Below are 23,997 nucleotides of genomic sequence, written 5' to 3' on the forward strand. Positions count from 1 at the left end.
GTATTTAACTGGCCAAAATTAAGCACTGCCTTTCTCCCACACCTCCCACTTCCTCCCCGCCCCCATCTTTTTTCCCTCTATGCTGTTCATTATTTTTTCAGTGAATTGGATAAAGGTATAAATAAGATGTTTATCACATTTTTAGGTGATGCAAACCACATGGGATAGGCTGAATTAAAGTCAGTATTCAAATAGATCTTGACAGACAGGAATGATAGGCCAATAAGTTTCTTTATAATGGAGAGAAATGCAAAGTCTTACCCTTGGGCTTAAAAAGCAAAGCAAAGCCTAGCTACACTGCAGTTTGCCTGAAAACAATTTAGGGATTTGAGGGGATCATAAGCTCAATGTTTATATAGCAACCAATAGTGTGAGATAGCAACCTCCCCCCACCCCCCAATTGAATGTAATTCTAGACTGCATCAAGAAAGGCATAAGCTCCAGAATCAGGGGGAAGTGAGAGTTGTACCCTGCCTTAGTGAGACCATGTCTAGAGTATTGGGGTCAATTCTGGGCACCTCATTTTAGGGAGGATGCAGATACAACTGGAGAGTTTTCAGGGGAGAGTGACCAGGATGGTGAAAGTCCTTAATATCACACCACAAGAAAATAAATTGAAAGAAGTGGGGATGTTTTGCCAAGAGAAGGGAAAACTTAGGGCAGACCTGATGTTATCAAGTGTCTGAAGGGTATGTACTTTAAAAAAAATTGTGATATATAATTTAATTTTATACATATATCAAACATAGATATAATATACACATACACACATGACATATATATTGTATATTTTCTATGTTATCACATTTAGATATACCTAGATATATTCTAGTACATATAACTTGGTATTTTAAAGCCTTCCTCTTCCTTTTTTTTTTTTTAAATAAACAGGCAGTTTGGGGGCAGCTAGGTGGAGCAGTGGATAAAGCACCAGCCCTGGATTCAGGAGGACCTGAATTCAAATCTGGCTTTAGACACTTGACACTTACTAGCTGCATGACCCCGAGCAAGTCACTTAACCCTCATTGCCCCACAAAAAAAATCCCCCCAAAACAAAAAACAATGACAAAAAACTAGTCAGTTTTGTTTCTTTTTTTAATGCAGGTAAATAACTGTTTTATAAATAATGTACACATATCAATGTATATAAATAATATACACGACAAAATTGTTTAAATATAATTACTATATATATAAGACCTAAATAACTCATATATGTACAACATATATTTGTGTGTGTGTATATACATATATATATATATGGGTATGTACTTTTGAAAAGGGAATTAAACTTCTTCTATTGGGCCCCAGAGGACAAAAAATAGGTACAAATGGTGGAAGTTGTAGAGAGGTGGATATAGGTTTGATATTTCCACTTTGCTGCCTTTTCTTTCCAAGATGTCCATCCAGTGACCATGCCTGAGTGCTGCTAAGCCATCCAGCTCAGCAGTCCCTGGGTTCAAGCAACTTCCCCTTCCTCTGGCCATTCCCCAACTCCCCCGTTTTTTTGCCTTGCTGTTCATTATTTGCTTATGCCACCTACCCCCACCCCATGTTGTAAGAACTTCAATCTAGGGGAAATTAGGTAGTTCAGTGGCTGGAGCATTGGCCCTGGAGTTAGGAGGACCTGAGTTCAAATCTGGCCTCAGACACTTACTAGCTGTGTGACCCTAAGTCACTTAACCCTGATTCTCCCCCCCCCCCAAAAAAAAAAAGAATTGTAATGAAATCAACATTCCAGACAGTGGTCTCAGGAAAGGGCATGCCAATTCATTCCATTCATAATCTTTGGAACTTTCCAGACCTTAACTCCCTTCTGTGGCCACTACTCCCCTTATATATGTTGTCTCCTCATGGCTCTTTGAAGCCAGGTACTGTATCAATGGTTTTCTGTTGGTATCTTTGGCACTTAACACAGTCGTAGGCACATGGTGAGCACTTAATAAAGGTATTCATTCCTGTCTAAGTGGCAGTGTGGTACAATGGATAGTACACTGGATATGGAATTAGAGGCCTTAGACTTGAATCCTGGCTCTGCCACTTACTACCTGTATGACCTTGGACAAGATACTTAACTCCTGTGGGCCACAATTTCCTCATCTGTAAATTGAGGGAGTTTGGAAAAGTCACTTCTGAAATCCCTTTCACAATTAAACCTATAATCTTAAAATCTCAAGGGAAAACTCCCTAATAATTAGAACTAACCAAAAGTGGCGTGGGATGCCTTAGGGTTAGGATTTGTAGTGGGGAAGTGGGTTTCTATTCAGTAGAGGTCTTCTCCTCATCCTTTCTCAAAATCGAGGTTAAGTGACTCACCTAGGATCACATAGTAAGTGTCTGAGGCTGGATTTGAACTCGGGTCTTTCTGACTAAGGAACCATGCTCTATTCACTGTGCCCCCAGTAGAGGTCTTCAAGTGAAGGCTGAATTACTGAATACTTCTAATCCCCAAACAGACCCAACTTGGGTCTCTTGTGTAGAAGTATTTCATTCTATTGAATTCATTGCTCACTTTGCTTAATTTTGTGACAAGGCTGTCTCTTGGGAATCTCTTCATTTCTCAGGGGCTCATTGATTATCTCTATGTTGGTGATTCTGATATCTCAATATTCAGCCTTCATCTCTTTCCTCAGCTCTGGTCTGGTATCAGTTGTCTACAGCGCAGCTCCACCTGGATGTCTCATAGGCATCTCAAATTTAACATATCCCTAGCATATTTCATTACCTTTCCCCAATAAACCCAATCCTTCTTCCTACCTTCCCTCTTTCATTAAAAATCTAGGACATCACTATCTTTCTAGTAATCCAGGTTTATAAGCTTGAAGTTTTCTTTGACCACTCTCTTTCCCCTTACCTCCCATAGTCAATCAGTTGCCAAGTTCTGTTGATTCTCCTCCCACATCTTTTACATCTGTATCCTTTCCTTCACTCCTTTGGCTACTGCCTCTTGACTAGACTACTGCCACAGAACCCTAATTGGTTTCCCTGCCTTTAGTCTCTCCTGTCTCTAAGAATTCTCCCAGCTGCTAACTTGATATTCTTAAAGGTTGGTCCAAAGAATTGCTAATAGACCCTAGCACTCAACTTTGGGAAAGTGTAGTACCTGAAATGGTAATGCTGCCCACTTTCCAATCCACTTGTTTTCCTTTGTAGTGTGTTTTTGCAAAATTAAAAGCCTCATTTAATCTGAGTCTGGAAGACTGAGGCCTGAGGAGGTGAATGACCCTCAATTCCTCCCATTTGCATAGTGCTTTTAATTTCTTTATCTGGTTAGATTCTCTCAGCCAGGAGCTGATGCTGGTAGATATCTTATTAGGACATTTGGCAGACTGGATTGGAGATTGGGAAACCAAATAGGCAAATGTTCCTCTATTTCCTGACTAGAGAAACCTAGCATAGGCCCCTCTCCTGATTGAAAAATAAGAAATAGCTTTGAAATTAACAGTTGAGACCTTAGGAGATCACTGATCCAATTACATCATTCCTCATTAATCATATGGGTAATCATAATAACTATAATAATAATAGCTATCATTTTAAAAGCTTATTAAGGTTTGCAGAGTACTTTGCGGTATTAAATTTTATTCTAACAACAACTCTGGGAGGTAGGTGCTATTATTACTCCATTTTACAAATGAGGAAACTGAAATAGACAGGTTAAGTGACTTGCCCAGACTCACACCAATGAAAGCACATCACTCTTGAAAGCAGCAAAACAATTAATAAATTGTAAGCATTCTGGTCCACTAAAAGCTCTGGACTGAGTTTTGTGTACTCCTCTGATGGTGGTTCAGCCTGGAGAATCCATCTAGAATTTCTATAGTGTTTTCTCTATCTCTTTTTTGTCCTTATTTCCCCAACCAAAGTTCCTAAAGACATCTGAAACTGAAAAATGCTCAGGAGGTCACACTTTCCAGAAGCCTAGCATTATAATTGCAAGGACAGGGTGCTAACAGCTTCTGTTTTGATAGTCTCTGATTCTACTGGCAATGACACTCATTCCTTTCATTTTTATCAGTGAAGTTCACTCTAGATCTCTTTCCTTCTTTGTGTATGCAGTACTAGTTTTCAGGGCAGTGTAAGCCAGAGAAGGCTACTTTTCACCTCTGTCTAGCTAGTATCAGTGCACTTGTAATATTGACTGTGCTTATTCTCTGGGGGTTTGAGAAGAAATTAAGATCTTAGTATAGTGGAAAGATGGGGCTGCTAGGTGGTGCAATGGATAAAGCACTAGACTAGGAATCAGAAGACTCATCTTCCTGAGTTCAAATCTGGCCTCAGACTCTTAGTAGCTGTGTGATCCTGGGCAAGTCACTTAACACCATTTTCTTCAGTTTCTTCATCCGTGAAATGAACTGGATGAGGAAATGGCAAACCACTCCAAGTATGTTTACCAAGAAAACCCCAAATGAGGTCACAAAGAGTCAGACACAATGGAAATGACTGAACCACAACCAAAATACCACATTAGCAACATGCTCATGTTAAACAGTCTTAGTGTATGATCAGAGGGTTCTAAATCTAGAGCTGGAAGGGACTTTATCATCCTCATAGTAGTTTCCTGCTGGGAGCAGCTGAGGAGGCGGGGGGCGGGGGGGGGAAGGGGGAGAGGGGCCCTCAGAGAACACTCTCTATAATCTCCCTCACCCCAGCATCTGATAGTGATGGTGAAGACAAAAGATGAATCCACTGGAGACCCTTCCTACTACTTCCTATGCCTTGCCCCTCCTTCCTCATACCTTGGGCTCTGTACCGATGGCTCTTTGTTGCTCCATATCATAGCTCCCAAGTTGCTGAAATTAGTCAAAACTTTGTACAAAATGGATGGCATTCTCTAGTGATGCTTTTTTTTTTTTTGTAGTGAGGCAATTGGGGTTAAGTGACTTGTCCAGGGTCACACAGCTAGTAAGTGTTAAGTGTCTGAGGCCGGATTTGAACTCAGGTACTCCTGACTCCAGGGCCAGTGCTCTACCCACTGCGCCACCTAGCTGCCCCCTAGTGATGCTATTTTTAAAAATAATAAGTAGAATTTTTTAAAAAGAAGAAGTTAAACATTAGCTGGTCTCTAGTATACTTTGGCAGTTGCACTGTCTTTGAAATGCAGATCTCTGAATTGTGCATTGCCAAGTGCAATATTCCAGGTGGTTTCTCATGACATTTATTATTACACTTTTGAATCTCGAGATAATATATCTGTCTCTTTCATTAGTTCCTTAGGACTTTTGGCTGACCTGCAGAATTCTTGTCTTAATTGCAAACCAATAGAAAACATATAAATGGAAAATGCTTTGGTTTTCAACCCTCTGGAGAGCATGTGCGGCTCTGGGTGGAGTCAGAGGATCGAGAGATTGCAGAAGGAAAGAGAAACTATGTGATTTTGGTTTGCTGGTATCTGATTAGTGGGATGAGGACCATCTTGTCTATTTCACTGTAGAAGTGAGGCTAAGGAAGGTAGCAGCAATATGGCAGGTCAATGGAAGAAAAGTGCTATCCAGTATCAGTGCACTTGTAATATTGACTGTGCTTATTCTCTGGGGGTTTGAGAAGAAATCTAGCAGGTAATCTTCAAACAGTTTGCCTTTTCTCATTGCCACAAACACAAAACCAGATAGCAACTAGAGTCACGATATATGCTCATAAAATGGCCTAATAAGATGCAGGCTGGCAGATTCCAACACAGACAAGAACATTCATAGCACATGGAGGAAAGCTGCCGGCACGCTGGGGCCAACCAACGGCCACTCTTTGGCACTGGCCTTCGTTAGCTTTTAAAATCTGGAGTAGTATTTTATGTGAGCGTATGAGGTGTTGGGATTGAGGTTGGGGAGCTTATTTCAAAGTTCAGCTGCTTCTGGAGCCTGCTACCTTCCCTTGTGCTTATAGAAGATGGAATATCTTTCAGCTGTTGAAATCGAGACTGGATTAGAGCACCTCGTGAAGTATTTAGCTGCACAAAGGCTCCTTCATGATTGTGTTTGTACCATTTTGATAGGCCTTCGAGGAAGGCAAGTTGGAGGCCGTAGTTGGTCCTTCCCCTACTCTCTTCAAATTAGAGACCTGTGATCCCATTAAAACCATATCTTTTAAATGGGATCACAATTAACTGTAGGTAAGCTTTACTTAGGAAAAAAGCAATTTTGGGGGTTTGTTTTTGTGGGCCAATGAGGGTTAAGTGACTTGCCCAGGGTCACACAGCTAATAAGTGTCAAGTGTCTGAGGCCAGATTTGAACTCAGGTCTTCCTGAATCCAGGGCCTGGTGCTTTTATCCACTGTGCCACCTAGCTGCCCCCAGCAATTTTGTTATTGGGCAATACAGTAGTTCCTCATTTTAAAAGAGTTTATTTTCTTGTGGATATAATGTACATGAGGATTTTCAATAGGGGGTGCCTAACTGCTGGTTGTGATTAAGTTATTTATTAAATATCTACTATATTTCAGGCACTAGTGAAGACACAGAATTTAGAAAGACACAAGACCATGCCTTTTTGGAACTGATAGGCTAGAAGGGAGATTTGACATATGTACATGAAACCTGTATGTCAAGAGAGCTTGTAGGGCAGCTAGGTGGCTCAGTGGATAAAGCACCGGCCCTGGATTCAGAAGTACCTGAGTTCAAATCCAGCCTCAGACACTTGACACTTACTAGCTGTGCGACCCTGGGCAAATCACTTTAACCCCCATATCTCTGCCAAAAGAGAGAGAGAGAGAGAGAGAGCGAGAGCGCTTGTAGACTCTTTTCCTGCGACAGAAGAATAGATTCAATCTTTTGTTTTGTTTTGTTTTTTTGGTGAGGCAATTGGGATTAAGTGACTTGCCCAAGGTCACACAGCTAGTGTCAAGTGCCTGAGGTCAGATTTGAACTCAGATCCTCCTGACACCAGGACCACTGCTCTATCTACTGCACCACCTAGTTGCCCAATAGATTAAATCTTGAGGATGGCTCACTAGCTCACAGCTTCTAGTGCTCATTACCTACACCCATGTTTGAGGCCTAGGGTCCTCCAATCCACCATCAGTATCAGGCTACTAATTCGATTCACATAGACCAGATTTATTTAATAGTATGTAAAGAAGAGGGAAATGCATCTAAACTCAGTTAGCAAAGCACTGGAGAAAGCCTCACTAGGATGGTGAGTGCTGTTCTCTTTTTCCTCTAGTTGTTTTAGCCATAGCCCCCACACACTCAGGGTACCACACTTGGGACCCAACAATGAGTGTAATTGTAAGGCCTGGTGTCAGCCCAGGGCCTCTGCTTCCCTGCCACCTCCTTCCTTTTGCCGCTGGGAAGTCTTCATGGATTCAGCACTTTGTCATGGCCCCCTCATTCTTTTCGGATGCCTATCTTTTGGTATCACACCAGCAGTCATCATGGTTCCTTTACTCCTGGCTACTCCAGGTCTTTATGACTTAGTGGCCTGGCTCAGGAATTTCTCGGAGTACACCCAGAGCTGCAGCTGCTTCTACCACTGGTTTCATGCTCTTGTCTCTCTGCTGCATGGTCTTCCAGCCTCATCTTCCTCACGGCTGTCCTCTGCAGCAACATCTGTCCAGAATCTTTCATGTGGATGCCCTCTTGGACTCTCTTGGCTGGTACAACAGAGAGAAGAGAGGATAGCTCTCCTATTAAAATTGCCCAGTTCTTTTCAGCATGAATTTTCGTGGCCTGTGCCCTCTGCTTAGAGATAAGTGTAATTGCAAAATGAGTCACAAGTGCGTTAGGGTCACCATATGCAAAGGATAGTGTATTGACAGGTTCAATCCGGGAAGGTTTCATGGAGGAGGTGCCATTTGATTTGGACTTTAACTAGCAAATAGGAATTTGTTAGGTGAAGTGGGAGGGGGAGGGTATTCAATACACAGGCAACAGTGTAAGGAAAGGCCTGGAGGCCAGAAACCCCAAGACATGCTTGCGGGGGGGGGGGGGGGGGGGGGGGGGGGCAGAGGAGTCTAGTTTGACTGCAATGAATAAAGTATAGAGTGACCAGCAGAGCAATTTAACAGGGAATAAATAAAATACTGTAAACAGAAAAAATTATAAATTAAATCTAGAAATGTTGGGACCTGAGATTTGAGTCTTAAATTCTGTTATTTTCATTAAAATCCTGTTACATTGGCTCTAAGTCAGTTGACTTCTTTGACTTAATTACTTGTCTAAGGATAGCTCAGGGCAGCTAAGTGGATAGAGTCCTGGACCTGTAGTCAGGAAGACCTGAGTTCAAATCTAGCCTCAGTTACTTAATAGAGCTGTGTGACTCTAGACAAGTAATTTAACTGTGTTTGCCTCAGTTTCCCCATATATAAAATGAACTGGAGAAGGAAATGGCAAAGCCGTCCAGTAACTCTGCCAAGAAAACCTCGGGGGGTCATGGAGAGTCAGACACAACTAAAAGGACTCAACAACAAAAACAAAGACTAAGCATTTTGGGGGTACTCTGTATTTTTTTTCCATTAAAGAAATCTAAACCAGCTGTTTGGGGACAGGTAACTACTGTTAAGGTACCTTTTGGCTCCTGACTGAATTTCACAAATACCTTTTACCTTTCTATACTTCCAATTCCCCTTTCTCCCATGATTTACTGCCATATTTCCCTGCTTTCATAATACATTCATGCTTGCTCACTGAAAAACTTTTTCCTGATAAATAAATACACAGAGAAAGGAAACTTTCTGCTACCCAAAATAAACAAACTGAAAAAGAATGTACCTAGCTGAGGCCTTTAATCTATCCAGGAGTGTGTGTGTGTGTGTGTGTGTGTGTGTGTGTGTGTGTGTGTGCCTTCCAAGGCAAAGTATCTTCCTGGAAAATAGACACATGATGTGAGTTTAATCCTAATATATCAACCTTAAGCTCTGGTCTCCTCCCTTCCTTTGCCCTCACTCCTTCTCCTGCAAACATTTCCGTTAGGTATAATGAAAACAGTGGACACAATTATGGTTGGAGATTTGGGAATATGGACTACAAAAAATAAAGGACTTTGTGTATTGACCCGCCTGCATAGATTTTATGTAATAAAATAAGAATGAAAATAGAACTATTTAATAAAAGTAAAGCATGTGCTGAAGCTTGCATAGGAAATTTAACACCAATTTTGAGCTTTAAATTTTAAAAGTTTTTATTATATCCTTAGTAATGACCAACAAAGAGAAATGATCAGATGCACATACAAAACAAGGAATAAAATCTTACAAAGTGCACTTTGCATTTAATGGAGGACCAAATGAATTAACAGACAAGGAAGAAACAACAACAACAAAGTGTGTTGTGCCCCTTTCCAAGTCTGGGTTTTGTTTTCTTTTGTTTTGTTTTTACCATTGGCTCTGTCTATATCTGTCTGTCTATCTGTCTACTTTTTGCCTTTCTGCCAAAAGCTACTCAAATGCCAGTTTGTACGATGGGAGTGACCCTCATCTCTCAGAGGATATGCCAGCAGAATGTAAGGTTTGGGATCTGTATTTGTGGAAGGACCACCCACGCTGACCAGATTACAGCTTGCTGAAGTGTTGAATTAAGTATAGTTCATAGGATTATAAGTTTAGAATGTGTAAGAGACCTCAGAGGTCACAGAATCATGAAATTGGAAAGTTGGAAGGTACCTAAGTGGCCACCTGGTCCAATCCACAAAGTCGTGGTCCAGCTACTGATACTCAAAGCTCTCCAAGGGGGAATTCATTAGGCAAGTCCACATTTTTAGACAGCTCTTAGTCATTAGGAAGTTTTTTCTAAAGCCTAAAATGGGCCACTTTGTAAACTTCTACCTACTGTACTAAGTTCTGCCATCTGGGGCCAGACTGAGTAAATCTCTCCATATGGCAGGCCCTCAGATTCTTGAAGAAAGCTACCATCTCCTTTGAGTCTTCTTTTCTCCCCAGTTTCATCCGCAGGTCCTCAGATGTCATGAACTCATGGATTTTTACTATCCTGGTTGCCTTTCTCTGGATACTTGTCAGCTTATCAATATCTTCTGTTAAATCCAGAATTGAACACAGGAGGTGGGATTATTTCCTCCCTATTTCTGGAAGCTCTGCTCCTCCTAATGCCGCCCAGGATTGCATTAGCTTTTCCAGCTGATAAATTACACTCGTGACCCATTTTGAGTCTGCAGTACACTTAAATTCCCAGATCCTTTTCAGAACAATTGCAGTCTTGTCCATGCCTTCCTCATTTTAAAATAATCTCCGATTTTCTCACTTTATATGTAATGCCCCTTCTGTGCTGATTTTGCTAAGCCCTGCTCACCTAAGTAGTTGGGAACCCAGTCTTTGAATCCTAGGGGTAACCCTATGGGTAACTACTCCTGATACTATAGCTAACAAACCTTTCATTATTGTGCTTTCCATTAACCATCATCCGATAAACTCAGCTCTTAGAAAAGACACTGATTCATCTGGCAGGGTGAGATAGTAGTTACAAAGTATTCCCCCTTCCCAGAACTTCAAGCTTACTCTCCCAGAAATACACATGTAATCCGTGGTTGGAGCAGGAGAGTGGTAGAAACTAAAAGTATGATAGTAATGAGATACATACAATGCCTAACAACAGTGCCTTAAAGTCCTCCTTCTGTAGATTTCTCACAAAACTCACTATGGGATAGAGCGTCAGAGATGGAGAAATTGTTCTTGTTGCTAGGCTGGGCTAAATCCTCTTGGGGCACAGCTGTGGTGCTAGAAAGGTCAATGCACTAGTTTCCTTGGGCTTGCTCTTCAGTGGACAGTTATAGTCTACCACCTCCAACCTCTTACTCTACTGGGTGTTACTATACTCGCAGCTGAGCTCTTAGAATATTGGGTTGGTTTTTTTCCCCCACCAGCTAAGGTGCTACTTTGTTCTTTTAGAAAAGTCAGACTTTTGGTCTATAATTGAAACAAGCTCTTTCAGTTTTGCTCTTTCAGGGCCTTAATTATGAAGAGTGACATTTCTCAGGCAGGTGGCTGGAGAGGTAAAACTTTTCTATTGGATGATTCTTTGGGTTCAGATCTGCGTTTTCTTAGTGAGTGACACCATCGTACTTATGGTGAACACTGCAGTAAATTTCCCAGGTTCCTGTTGTGTCTCATGCAAATGAGTGTGTGTGGTATGGTGGGATGGGAAGGGATAAGAAATCAAGGGAAATATTTAAATATGAAAATCCAACTGTCAGTGCTTTTGGAGGAATGTACGTTGTTTCTGCTTGCCTTTTCATATAAACTTATTACTCAAAGCCCAAGAATCCCTTATTAGAAATGAAATGCCTTTTTTCCCCTCTTGAAAGAATCTCACCCTTATATTATACTGCCCTTAGTCTTCTCTCCTTAGGATCTTAAGTTGTGCTAAAGTCTAAATAAGGCACACACTTACATATAGATGAAAAAAATGAGGCCTGGAGAAATAAAGAAATTCTACATAGATATTAGGTGGCAAAACCAAGACTCAGGTCTTGGGATCACATTGCCCTTCTAAAGGAAGGGTATGGACAGTTGTTTGTAGTGGCAAACTGAAATGGAACATTCACTTGTAAGACAGCACTCCTTGCCAGAGTTCTGGGGACAAGCCCTGCTCCTACCCTGCCATCCCCAATTCTGAAAAGGTACTTTCCCTCACTCTGAGTCAGCAAGTCAATTTCACTTGATTTGTCAGTGCCCCACCTTTTTTATTCCCACCACCTCCCTCTCTTTTCTCAATTATGAATTCCACTTTACCTATGTTTGCATCTGTTTTCAGTTCAACAACAGTATGTTAGAATTTCAGTTTACCTATAGCACTGCCAATATTTCATTTTATTCTTTTTTTCAAAAGAGCTTTTCTATTCCAATGGGTGTAAGGTAATATTTTATGGTTGCCTTGATTTAAGAGAGGGGTAGCTTCTAGAGTTAGAGAAGTGATTATCCCACTGTATGCTGCCCTCATCAGACCTCCTCTGTACTGTAAAGGCTCCATCGAGTGCACCACATAGCTACCCACCCACCCCCTTCCATAATAGTCCATCAGATACCTGAAGATGGCTATCACATTCCCATCTCTTTTCTTCTCCAGACTTAAACATCTCCAGTTGCTAAAATATCCTCATATGCCATGGATTCAACATAGTTCTTTATTCTTACTAGCCTCTGTACTCTCTCTGGCTTCTCACTGTGATGCAGTAGATAGAGAACTGGCCTAGAGTCAGGAGGACCTGAGTTCAAATCCAGCCTCAGACACTTATTAGCTGTGTGATCTGGTAAGTCACTTCACCCTGTTTGCCTCAGTTTCCTTAACTATAAAATGAGCTGGAGAAGAAAATGACAAACCACCTTAGTATCTTTGCCAAGAAATCCCCAAATAGGATCATGTGGAGTCAGATATGACTGAACACCACCACCACAAATCATTTGGAAGAAGGATTAGACTTGTTCTTTTTGGTTACAGAGAGCAGAACCTAGAGCAATGATTGGAAGGTACAAAGAGGCAAATTTAGGCTTAATGTCAGGAAAAACTTGCCACATTCTGTTAATTCTGTCTTGACCATCTCCTCCACCATCCCTTCTCACTCTACTCATACTGTTACCACTTGTAGGGTGTGTAGATTATAGTGGGAAGTCCTTTTGTGTGGGGGTTGAAATAGGTGATTTCTTCCAACTCTCAAATTTTATGATTCTGTGAATTTGAGCTTCTTTTCATGTGGTTATTAATAGCCCGAATGATAGATTTTCCAACCATATTTTATAGACTTTCCTTTAGCACTTTTCACAAAACCTTCATTTTAAATGTGATACAGTGGGAAGATCTGGATACAAATCCCATTTTGATAGCATTATCTGGGTGACCCTGGACAAGTCACTTAACCTTCCTATGTCTCAGTTCTCTGATCTATAAAAAATGAAGGCGTTGAACTTGATGTTCTCCTTAGTCCCTTCCAGTTCTAAGACTCTCATCCTTTGGCATTCTCTTCTTCACAGTATAGAAACCACTCATTTAATAGAATCCTTAACAATCAGGAATTAAATCACTGTGGACAAATTTCTTTCCCATGTAGACTTTTAAAAATAACCAGCTGTATCATATACATATAGATAGTCTATTGCTTATAGTATTCTAAAAGATTTTTTGTTTTCATTTTAATTTATGGAATAAAAAGCATTTCCATAACATAGTGTAACGTAAAAAAATGATTGAAAATGAAATGGCAAATCTGTTACACACAACTTGCAATTCCTTTTAAATATATAATGAAGTTATTATGCAAATTTCTTTTTCCTTTTTTTTTTGCCCCCCCCAAGAGATGGCTAGCTTTAGACACAAATATGTATATATATGTAAAATCATTCTATACATCTATTTATCAATTCTTTCTCTGGATGCATATAGCATCTTCCTTTATGGCCTTTGGCCAAAAATATGGTCTTTTAGCTTTGCGCAGTGGCAGTATTGTAGCCAATGAGGTTTATCCGAGATGCAATTATTGCTAATTGAAAACTTTTCCCAAAAATATGGTCTTTGTAGTTAATTTGGGTATTTATAATAGTCAAAATGATTTATTTTCTCACAAAAGAGTTTCCTAGGGCAATGAGAGGTTAAGTGACTGGAACATAGTAACATAATTTGTGTCAGAGTCAGGACTGCAACTCAGGTCTTCCTGGCTCCAAGACCATCATCCCTTTAGCTACTATGAGGATGTGCAAATGTGTGTATTAAATATGCAAATATTTGTAGTGAAGAGATAAGGAAGCCAGGAATCTGTCTGGCCAATGTGCCTGCTCTAGGAACTTGGTGACTCAAGATGAGAGGTCTTGGGGTCTTTTGTGGGAAACTGTGCAAAGGATTAAGGTGAAAATTTTAAGAGCTGAGGAAAAATAAGAAATGAGAAACAGCAGACATGTTGAGGGTAAAGAGGCTGTTGGGGGAAAACCGAGAGTTCAAAGACTGTGGGAAATTTTGGTGAATAAGAAAAAGGAGAGAAAACAGAAGGATAGCTCAAGAAAATTGAGAATGCAGGGGAAAGCTTAAAAAGTGGAGATTAGTTACAGAGGGAGAAGGGGTTTCCTAACAGAAGGCAGAGAAGCCTCTCTTAGACATTCATCCAGGGCTGTATGCCAGGAAGTAGATATGTTAGTTTAGGGAGATCAGGAGAAAATCAACCTTAGATGTTAATAAGCTATTGGAGCAAAGTCTAATCTGAACAGGAGTGTGACTGAGGTCTGTTGGATCCAGAGGCCTAACTGATATGCATTTGGAAATCCAGAGGAGAATGAAAGCCAGGGATAACAGATGGACAGCTGAGTGTTGTGCTGGTAACCATGCCATGTAAAAAGACCCAGGGGAAGTCCTCCTCTTCCACTACATCAGGCAGATCCTTTGTGGAGTATTAATGGGAAGACATGAACAAGCACAGCACAGCAAGAGAAGACATGGATGAGTTGTGATCTGCCTCAGTGGAAGGACTGGCTACTTATAGAGATGAAACAATGGACTTATTGAAGTAAATTCTAGTGACAGCTGAGTTGGTCCAAACTCTCCCTACATAGATGTGTTTTTTTTTTTGGGTGAGGCAATTGGGGTTAAGTGACTTGCCTAGGGTCACACAGCTAGTAAGTGTTAAGTGTGTGAGGTCGGATTTGAACTCAGGTCCTCCTGAATCCAGGGCTGGTGTTCTATCCACTGCACCACCTAACTGCCCCCTACATAGATGCTTGATAGAGAGGCTGAGGTGGATTGAGGATGGTGAAAGACTTAGCCAGATCTCAAAGGTCTCTCCAGTGGAAACACTGTGCAAGATGTGTACGTTTTAATCATAACAGCTTATGTTTGTATAGTACTTTATAGCTTAGAAGTAGCCCTGTTTATAAACTGTGCTTTATTATTCACATACATTCTCTTTAAATTAAAAAGTTTTAATGACATCTCTTGTTTTTATATTACGTTTACAGATGATTCTCATTTTGTGAGAGGACTTTTGTAACAAAGTAAATCAGTTAAGTAAAGCTAATAATACAGTGACATAATCTGAAAGTGTGGCAGCATTCCCCACCTCTCTATTTAAAAAAACAACAACACAACAACTAACAAATCAATTCCCTGCCCCTGAATCTTATTGGGAAAAAGAAAAAAAGAAAAACAAATTTCTTGTATAGTCGAGCAAAACAAATTCCCTCAATGGCTGTATACAAAAATAGGTATATATCTCATTCTTCATCCTAAATCTATCACTTTTCTAAAATGGATAGCATCACCATCCACTCTCTCTTTGATCCTCACAGGTCTGGGATGTGTGTTTGTGCAAGCCTCAAAGGTGTATGTCTGCACCTCATCGATGTGTGCATGGATGTATGGGTTCATACAATCCAATCTTCTCATTTTACTTATGAGAAAACCAAGGCCCAGAGAAGTTGTCATTTGCCCAAAATTCTATAGACAGTAGCGGCAGAGTCAGGGTGCTGTCTCTTGTCCTGCAATTCCAAGTGTCATCACTTCTTTCTTTTTTCCATGTTCAGGTGACCCAGTTAGAAAATTCAAAGAGAAAACAAATGCATTCTCATGATGAAAGAATAATTCACCTGGTTCCTTCAAATAATTGATTTCTCTAGAGCATGAGTTCTTAGACTGGTGTCCATGAACTTGTTTTTTTTTTTTTAAATATTTCAACAACTATACTTCAATATCATTGTTTTCCTTTGTAATCCTAAGCATTTTATTTTTGCATTTAATGACATTATTTTGAGGAGACACAGACTTCACCTGAAAGCCAAAGGGTGGGGGAAGATGGTAAAGATAGACTGCTAGAACATTAAAAATATTCTTTGACTTAACAAATTCAATTTATACAGAGCTTTAGAAAACCCCCATCTATGGTGTAAATCAAAGTATACCCATGGTGTGGTATTTTCCCTTCTGGTATTGTTTTTATTTTATATAATTTTTAAAAATTTGTATCATTTTGTTTTTATTTTACATCATTTTTCTTGCATCTAGCACCTTCTCTCCACCCACTCTGAACTACTGCCTTCATTCAAGCCCTCATCAGCTCTCACCTAAATTATTGCAGGGATTTCCTAATTGTTCTCCCTGCCTTGGTTCTCATCATTCTAGTCCATTTTTAACATTGCTGCCAAAGGAATTTTCCTTAAGCATGGATATAACCATGGACCTTCTCTACTCAACTAACTCCTGTGGCTTCTTCTTCCCTCTACAGTAAAATAGAGACTCCTATGCAATCCTGGCCCCAAGCTATCTTTCTAGCCTCATTGGATATTAATCTCTCCCCACCCCTCCCCTATCCCCACTCGTGATGCAGCCAAACAGGCCTTCTCTCTGTTTCACACCTTTTCTGCAGGCCATCCCTGGTGTCCGGGATGCCCTCCTTCCTGACATCTATCTCATAGAGTCCCTCTCTTTCTTTACTATACAGCTAAAGCACCACGTTTCTCATGAAGATTTTTCTTATGCCTCACATTGCTAGCTCCAAACCTCCCAAGCCTTCTCATACTTAACTACTTTGTATATATTTAGGGCAACTAGATAGCACAGTGGATAGAGTGCCTTGGCTGGAGTCAGGAAGAACCGAGTTTAAATGTGGTCTCAGACACTAAGCCATGTGATTCTGGGCAAGTCACTTAACCCTGTTTGCCTCAGTTTTTCATCTATAAAATGAGCGGGAGAAGGAAATGGCAAATCACTCCAGTATCTTTGCCAATAAATCAAAAAATGGAGTCTTGAAGAGTTGGACACGACTGAAAGGACGGAACAAATATATTTGTATTTATTAGCTTTGCATTTATGTATTTGTATATGTCCTTGTCATCCTTGTTAGAACATAGGCTCCTTGTCAGGAGGATCATTTAGTTCTTTGAATATGTATCCCTGGTGCCTAGCTCATTGCCTAGCTCATAGTAGGTGCTTAATAAATGTTTATTTATTTAATGCTGGGCTGGTCCCAGAGGAAAGGCCCATGGGGAGAAACTAGAGCAATAACAATGACACTTTGATTTATACTTTTTACTCTCCTTTGCTTTCCCCTGGATGTTAACTGTTAACTTCATTGAATAGGGGAGGTTGAAATTTCTCCACACATCCCCACACAGCTTCCTCAGTAGCCTGCCTATTGCAATTAATCATTGTCACAGTGGCTGTATTTGTAAATGAGAGAGCAGCAATCATGTTCTGGATTCTCTATACAGATTTATATGTGCAGCCCCCTCAAGGGCTTCATTAGCCAGTACCCTAATTTGCAACAATTTACAGATCAAAATCTGATCCTCCAGAATCTCTATTGTGATTTTCTTTAGGGCATTCACATCAGTACCCACATATAAAATGGTAATTGTTCCCTGGAGTGGTGGGCCTCGGCCAGATCACATTCTTTGTCCATTCCAGTGGTGCAAATGGAAGCTATGTAAGCACAGGCAGCCAAGTAGAGTAAACACAAGATCTAATAACTCGAGACATGATGATGGAAGGGTGGCTTTCTGTCTAAGCTTTGGAACTAAGATTTTTATTAAGCAACCAAGCATTTAATTTTGAGTCTCCTTGAGTCTTTTTAGTCTGTGGTTTAGGGGATTTTAAGGAATAGCTCAGTGGTTTGATATTAAGAATGGATTCTACTTTGCTTTTGAAAGTTATTATTCTCCTCTCAGGTGTTTTTTTTAAAATAAATTGTATTGATACTTTTTGCTTTTAACATTACTGTCTCACTCCAGCCCCATGTCCTCTGATCTATATGAGTATATCCCTTACTGACTCAGATTGAAGCCTACTCATGCCTTCTAATGGTGTGGAGATCTTGTCCATTTTCTCCCATAAAATACTTTCCTTCCCCAGTCCAGGTCGAAATTCTTGCCATGGAAGAAACAAAAACAAGCTTCAATTAGGTGAAATATCCAATACAATGAAGGCATCTGACTATCTCTCTCTCTCTCTCTCTCTCTCTCTCTCTCTCTCTCTCTCTCTCTCTCTCTCTCTCTCTCTCTGCTATTCTATTCTAATAATGCCCAGTTCTTTGCCCTGAAAGAGGAGCTTCATCATCTATTCTGTAGTATCATCATTGCTTAAAAAAAATTATTCAGTTTGTCTTCCTTGTAGTGATCTTGCCTTTTATATTGTTACAGACATCATTTAAGTTGTCTGCCTGGTTTGCTTATTTCATTCTGCATAAGTTCATACAAATCTTATATTTTAAAAAATTCCTCATTTAAGTTACTTCTTACTACAGAATATTTCATTACATTACTTTATTTGAGTTTTTTCTGCCATTTCCCTATTATAGGTATCTGCTTTGTTTCCAGTTCTTTGTTACCATAAAAAATACTACTATGATAATTTTTGTTGTATACTGGACTATAGTTATATCTTTGACCTTGGGGTACATTTCCAGTCATGGGATTGAGGTATTTTTTTTAATAAGGGCCCATCCCCTCATACTTAATGGCCTGCAATGTAACCTGTCCTCACCCTCATTTACATCATCACCAAGTTAAAAATGGAGTAACTCTGCAGACTAGCCTAATTATGTTGAGATATTTCCCCTTATAGAAAACAAAACTGTGATACAGTCTGTGAAGGCTCTTTGGGCTTTGTCTTCTGTGCTCATAAAGCTTTATACCATTCCTTTCATCTCTTGCTCTACTACAGTCACTTTTCTTTTCCAGAATTGGGAAAATCTAGTTTTTATAAATGACCCAAGCTGGTATTTTCTTAACCTTCAAAATACTTCAATTCAGAGCTATCTTAGTAATGAGATACATGTTATGTCGTAAGCATTGGGATAGGGAAACTGCCACTTCTATCCTCTGGTCATTGTCTTCCCCCTTCCTCCCTCCACCTCTGGCCATGCCATCACCCTTCATTACAACCTGCCTTCACTTTTCCTCTTCCTCCTCTCTCATTTTTCTTCTTGGCCATAAATACCTAAGTTCTACCTCCTCTGTGAACTTTGGATTGGCAGGGGATAGAACTAAAATGGAATGAGTCTGTGAAAGAGCCTCTAGACAGTTCGCATTCCTCTTTACTGCCTCTTGGTCCCTCATGTCCAGCCTGGAATGAGATACTTGTTTCAGGATGAAGGAGCCTTCCAAGCAGAAGGCCCAGAGTCATTTCTGCATCCTTGGCATTGTTTGGATTATTGGGCTTTTTTCCTTTCTGCTTTTACCTCTTTTGATAAATGTAGGCTTCTGTTTTATTGACAATTCCTAGGCATTCTAAAAATCCTGCCATTCCATGAAAGGGTGGAGATTTTAGAGAAACAATGTCTCTTGGGTCTGCTAAAGAAGACTCTGGAGAGTCAGAATGGGATGTTGATAAGTACACACAACCTACTAATGCCTATTGCTGAAGGTAGACAGGAGGGGTAGGCTGCAGATTTTGCCAGGCTCCATAAACAAAGCATTGGCCACAGAATGTTAAAAAGCCTTGGAATGAAATTGGTGCTTGGAAGACTTGCAGCCTAAATTATAGTAAGAACTGAGAGAGTTATGGAAAAGACCACTATTAGGAGTCAGACAACAGTTCTTCCTAAGCACAAATTCTGACCTTTTTGAGGTTGTTGGGTAGAGGTGAGCAGCTGAGGTGATAGATTTGAGAAGTGAAGATACTTTTAATAGCACGAAAGTTTTGTTTCTGAGACCTAATACAGGACCAATTCCCTTGCAAACATTGGTTTTCTCAGTACAATTACTCATTGTTGTTTGAAAACAATGGAGCCAATTTTCCATAGGTCCCTGAAAACAAGGTACAACTATGATAAAGACCTGCTAATTAGGGGAAAATTAGGGAATGCCCTAGGTAGGAATAGAGAAAATTATACACATCTGTGTCCACATTCAGAAATTCCTATCCCAAATTAAAACAACTCTGAGAAATCATCTCATACCTATCAGATTGGCTAAAATGATGGAAGGGGAAAATGACAAATGTTGCTTCAACAGTTTTGGAGAGCAACACGGAATTATGTCCAAATAGTTATAAAACTGTGAGAATCCTTTGACCCAGCAATACTGCTATTAGGTCTATTTCCCAAGGTGATCTGGGAAAGAGGAAAAGAGCCTATATGTTCTAAAATATTTATAGCAGCTCTCTTGGTGGTGGCAAAGGATTGGAAATTGAGGGGATGACCATCAGTTAGGGAATGGCCAAAGAAGTTGTGGTACATGATTGTGTTGGAAGACAAACTGTATTATAAAAAATGATGAGCATGTTGATTTTAGAAAAAACATGGAAAAACTTGCAGGAAATAGTGAAGAATGAAATAAGCAGAACCAAGAGAACATTGTATACAGTAGCAACAATATTGTTCAAAGAATAACTGTGAATGACTGAATTATTCTGAGTATTGAAAATACTCAAATCAACTACAAAGGACTTGTGAAAGAAGATGCAATCCACCTCCAGAGAAAGAAGCGATATATAGAAGCATGCATAATATGGTTTTATACACACACATGCATATATCTGTGTCAAATGGTGGCCTTCTTTAAGGTGGGGTGGGGAGGGAAGGAAGTAGAGACTTAAAATGCAACAAAATTTATCAAATTTAGTTAAAAAACTGTTGGTCTCAAAGATATTAGTTGGATCTCAATTGTCTATGCCCATACTCTTTGGACTGTTTGTTCTAGTTTGAACATAACTCTGATATTTTCTCACCTCTGTGCTTTTGTCACAGTTTTCTCTATAGGGAATCTCCCTTACCTACCAGTTGGAATCCTATCCATTTAAAGCCTGGCTCAAACGCCATCTCCTTCATATAACTTTCCCAATCCCACCCAGATGGAAATGATCTCTCCCTCCTCTGAACTCAACAAGAACACAAAGATACTCAGAAAGGCCTTCTGGGAGATGATGAGAGGTCCTGTAGATTCAGCTTAGAGTAGCTAGTCTGATCCTCTGAGACTGAGTTTGATCTTCTATCCTTCAAACAGGGGTGGGGAGGACCTAACAATAGTAATCATAATGTGACATCTCTTTCCCTCTCTCTTAATCCTTTGTGAATTACTGTTTATTTTTAAAAACTGATTTATGTATTTGTACCAGAATCCTCCTTCACTTCTCTTAATGTACTTAAGTTGCCATTCAGTAAGCAGTTTGTAAGGCCACCCAACTACATTAAGTCCGAATTATAACACTGAAAGATTGTTCGCAACAAGTATTTACATTTGGGCCGTGGGTTCCCTGGCTCCCCCCGCCCCCCCGCCCCCCCTCCAAGCAATTGACTAATTTACTGCAAGAACCAATAAATCCTTGGACAGATGAGAAACAGATTTGGGAAGACAGTGGTTTTCTTTTCAGACCACTTTCCCTAGAAATTCTTATAAGGTTTGGCTGCTGGAGAATCATGCCTTTTTATTCTGTTAAAATTGCTAGATTATAATAATTTTCTGTTGTGTTCCAAGATAAGTATGGAGAAAGGTTTTGCAGACAAGCAAAGTAATCTGATGTGCTGTGTTCTCTGCCTTCATCAGCTTCTATCAGGGCTATCAAAGGATAGAATTGTTCTTGTATTGAAGATTTTAAGTTTGAAAGAACATAATCTAACACTTTATCAAATCCCCTTTTATGAGAAAAATATCCTAATGCCCGAACTAGGGAAGAATAAAGCAAAGAAAGAGAATTTATAGGCCAATATCACTAGTAAATATTTGTTCAAATTTTTAGCAAAAAAACCTGGCAAAAAGTCTACTACAATAAATTTGAAAAATCTCAGTGTTTAATAAATTGGAGATCATAAATTACCCCAAAAGAATCCTCTGAAATATGTTTAATGTGATTGTACATATATAACCTATATCATATTACTTTCTGTCTTGGGGAGGGAGGAGGGAAGGAAGGGTGGGAGAAAAATTTGGAACTAAAAATCCTATGAAAACAAATGTTGAAAACTATCTTTACATGTAATTAGAAAATAATAAAATACTTTTATGATTAAATGAAAAAAAACTATCTGACAAGAATTGGTAGGAAAAACTAGAAAGCAGTTGAACAAATTAGGTTTAGATAACTCTTATACTATATACCACAGCAAGCTTAAAATGGATATGTGACTTGAATAATAAAGTTTATACCACAAAAATATAAAATATAAAATAATCAGATCAAATGCTCTTACAGTTATGTGTAAGGAGCAGATTCTTAAGTATGAAAAAATTGAGATGATCACAAAAGAAGAAATAGATAATTTTGATTACATGAAAATTTTTAAAATTACAAAACAAAATTAGTGGAACCAAAATAAAGAAAGGAAGCAGTGTATTGGGAGAACATATTTTCATCAAACATTTTTGACAAGGGTATGAGTCAAGATATATAGGGAAATAACATCACTATATAAGATCAAAAACAATATATGGCTGTTTAAGTAGTCAAAGGATAAGAACAAACAGATTTCAAAAGAATTGCAAACTTTTTTGCAGGGTAGTGAGGGTTAAGTGACTTGTCCAGGGTCACACAGCTAGTGTCAAGTGTCTGAGGTCACATTTGAACTCAGGTCCTCCTGAATCCAGGGCCAGTGCTTTATGCCACCTAGCTGCCCCCAGAATTGCAAACTATTAACAACTATATGAGGGATTTCACTAAATCATTAACAACGAGAGAAGTACAAATCAAAATGACTGAGTTTTACCTCATACCCAGCCAAATGACAAAGATTACAGAATATGGAAATGGTGTTGGAGTGGTTGTGGAAAGACAAGCACACTATTACACCCTTAGTGGAACTGTGGATTAGTCCAACCATTCTAAAAAGCAATTTAGGATTATACTAAGACAGTCACTAAAACATCCCTACCTTTTGACTTAGATCCTACTGCCAGGCATATTGCTTCTCAAGGAGATTAAGAATATAAAAATATTTCTCTTTTACACCCAAATATTTATAGTAGCTCTTTCTGTAATTGTGACGGATGACCTAGAAAACAAAGGAGATATCCATCAGTTGGGGAATGTCTAAACAAAGTGTGGTACTTAAATGTAAAGATACTGCTTTGAGAGGATAAACTCTAGATTACATGGAGGTATGGCAGTATGGAAGCAGTACTGGTTCTGGAATCAGAAGACATGAATTTAAGTTCTCACTCAATTATTTGCTGTTCTTGTCTGTTTCTCCATATATAAAATGAACATTAAAAAATACTCATAGCAAGACTTTATGTGACCTCTAATGGATTGAGGAGGTGGGGGCAGGGGGGAACTAATGACAGCCTGATAATGTAATGGAATAGTATTTTTGAGAGAAAGGATATGAGGAAATCAGAGAAACCTGAAAAGACTTGTGTGAACTGATGCAGAACCAAGAAAACAACATATAATAGTAATCTAAACCAAAACCATCTCTAATACTAAAAAAACAACCAGATAATCAAACATACCTTTTTCCTCTCATTTGAAAAATGTTGCGTATTCTGTCAGACACAATTGCAGTATCAGTTGGTTTTGCTTAGATATTTTTTTTCCTTGTTGCAACAGAGGATTCAATTGGAATGGCCTCTATGGAAATGACTAGTATAAAACAAACAAAAAATGCCAGTAAAACTTTAAAAAAGAAAAGAAAAGCAACAGTGTTTGTATGGGTATCTGTTGCTTCTCTTTGATAGAAAGTTATCTCCTTGAAGGGCAGGCCTGTTTAGATTCTGGTTTTGTATCACCAGCATGTAATGACTGGCACAGTCCAGGCTTGATGAATTGAATTACCTACCTGGAAGAGCTGTTGTGAAGAAAGTGTTTTGTAAAACTTAAGAGCGCCATAAAAATTTAAAGGTAGAATTGCACAAGATGAGAAGGTGTGACAGATCTGCTATCTGCCCTCATGAAGGAAGCGTGTGGACCTTTCATATACCAATTGGAATATTATTATCATCACTGTCATAATTATTAGTTGGCCTTGACCAAAACACAGGACTACAGACTTTGTCCACTGCTCATTACATTATACTAAGCTGCATCTTAAATAAAGTCATTTAAATGGCACAGCTTAGATGTTAATTAAAAGAAACACTTAGGGGCAGACCCTGAACCATAAAGAAAAGGTTTGTTTAACATCTGGATTCTGTGTTGCTGGCATTAA

At 39.4% G+C, this 23,997-nt stretch overlaps 1 protein-coding gene and 1 non-coding gene across 3 annotated transcripts in view; both read left to right on the forward strand.

Annotated features, from left to right (window-relative positions):
- Positions 1–23,997, forward strand: part of PDZD2 (PDZ domain containing 2) — a 514,363-nt gene that overhangs the window by 225,709 nt on the left and 264,657 nt on the right. The gene's annotated exons all lie outside the window — the stretch shown is intronic.
- LOC122737861 lies at positions 13,363–13,507 on the forward strand. The gene has a single exon (XR_006354613.1). It is a non-coding gene; the product is annotated as a U4 spliceosomal RNA (small nuclear RNA).

This window comes from Dromiciops gliroides, chromosome 1 (assembly GCF_019393635.1).
Source record: "Dromiciops gliroides isolate mDroGli1 chromosome 1, mDroGli1.pri, whole genome shotgun sequence".
NCBI lineage: Eukaryota > Metazoa > Chordata > Mammalia > Microbiotheria > Microbiotheriidae > Dromiciops > Dromiciops gliroides.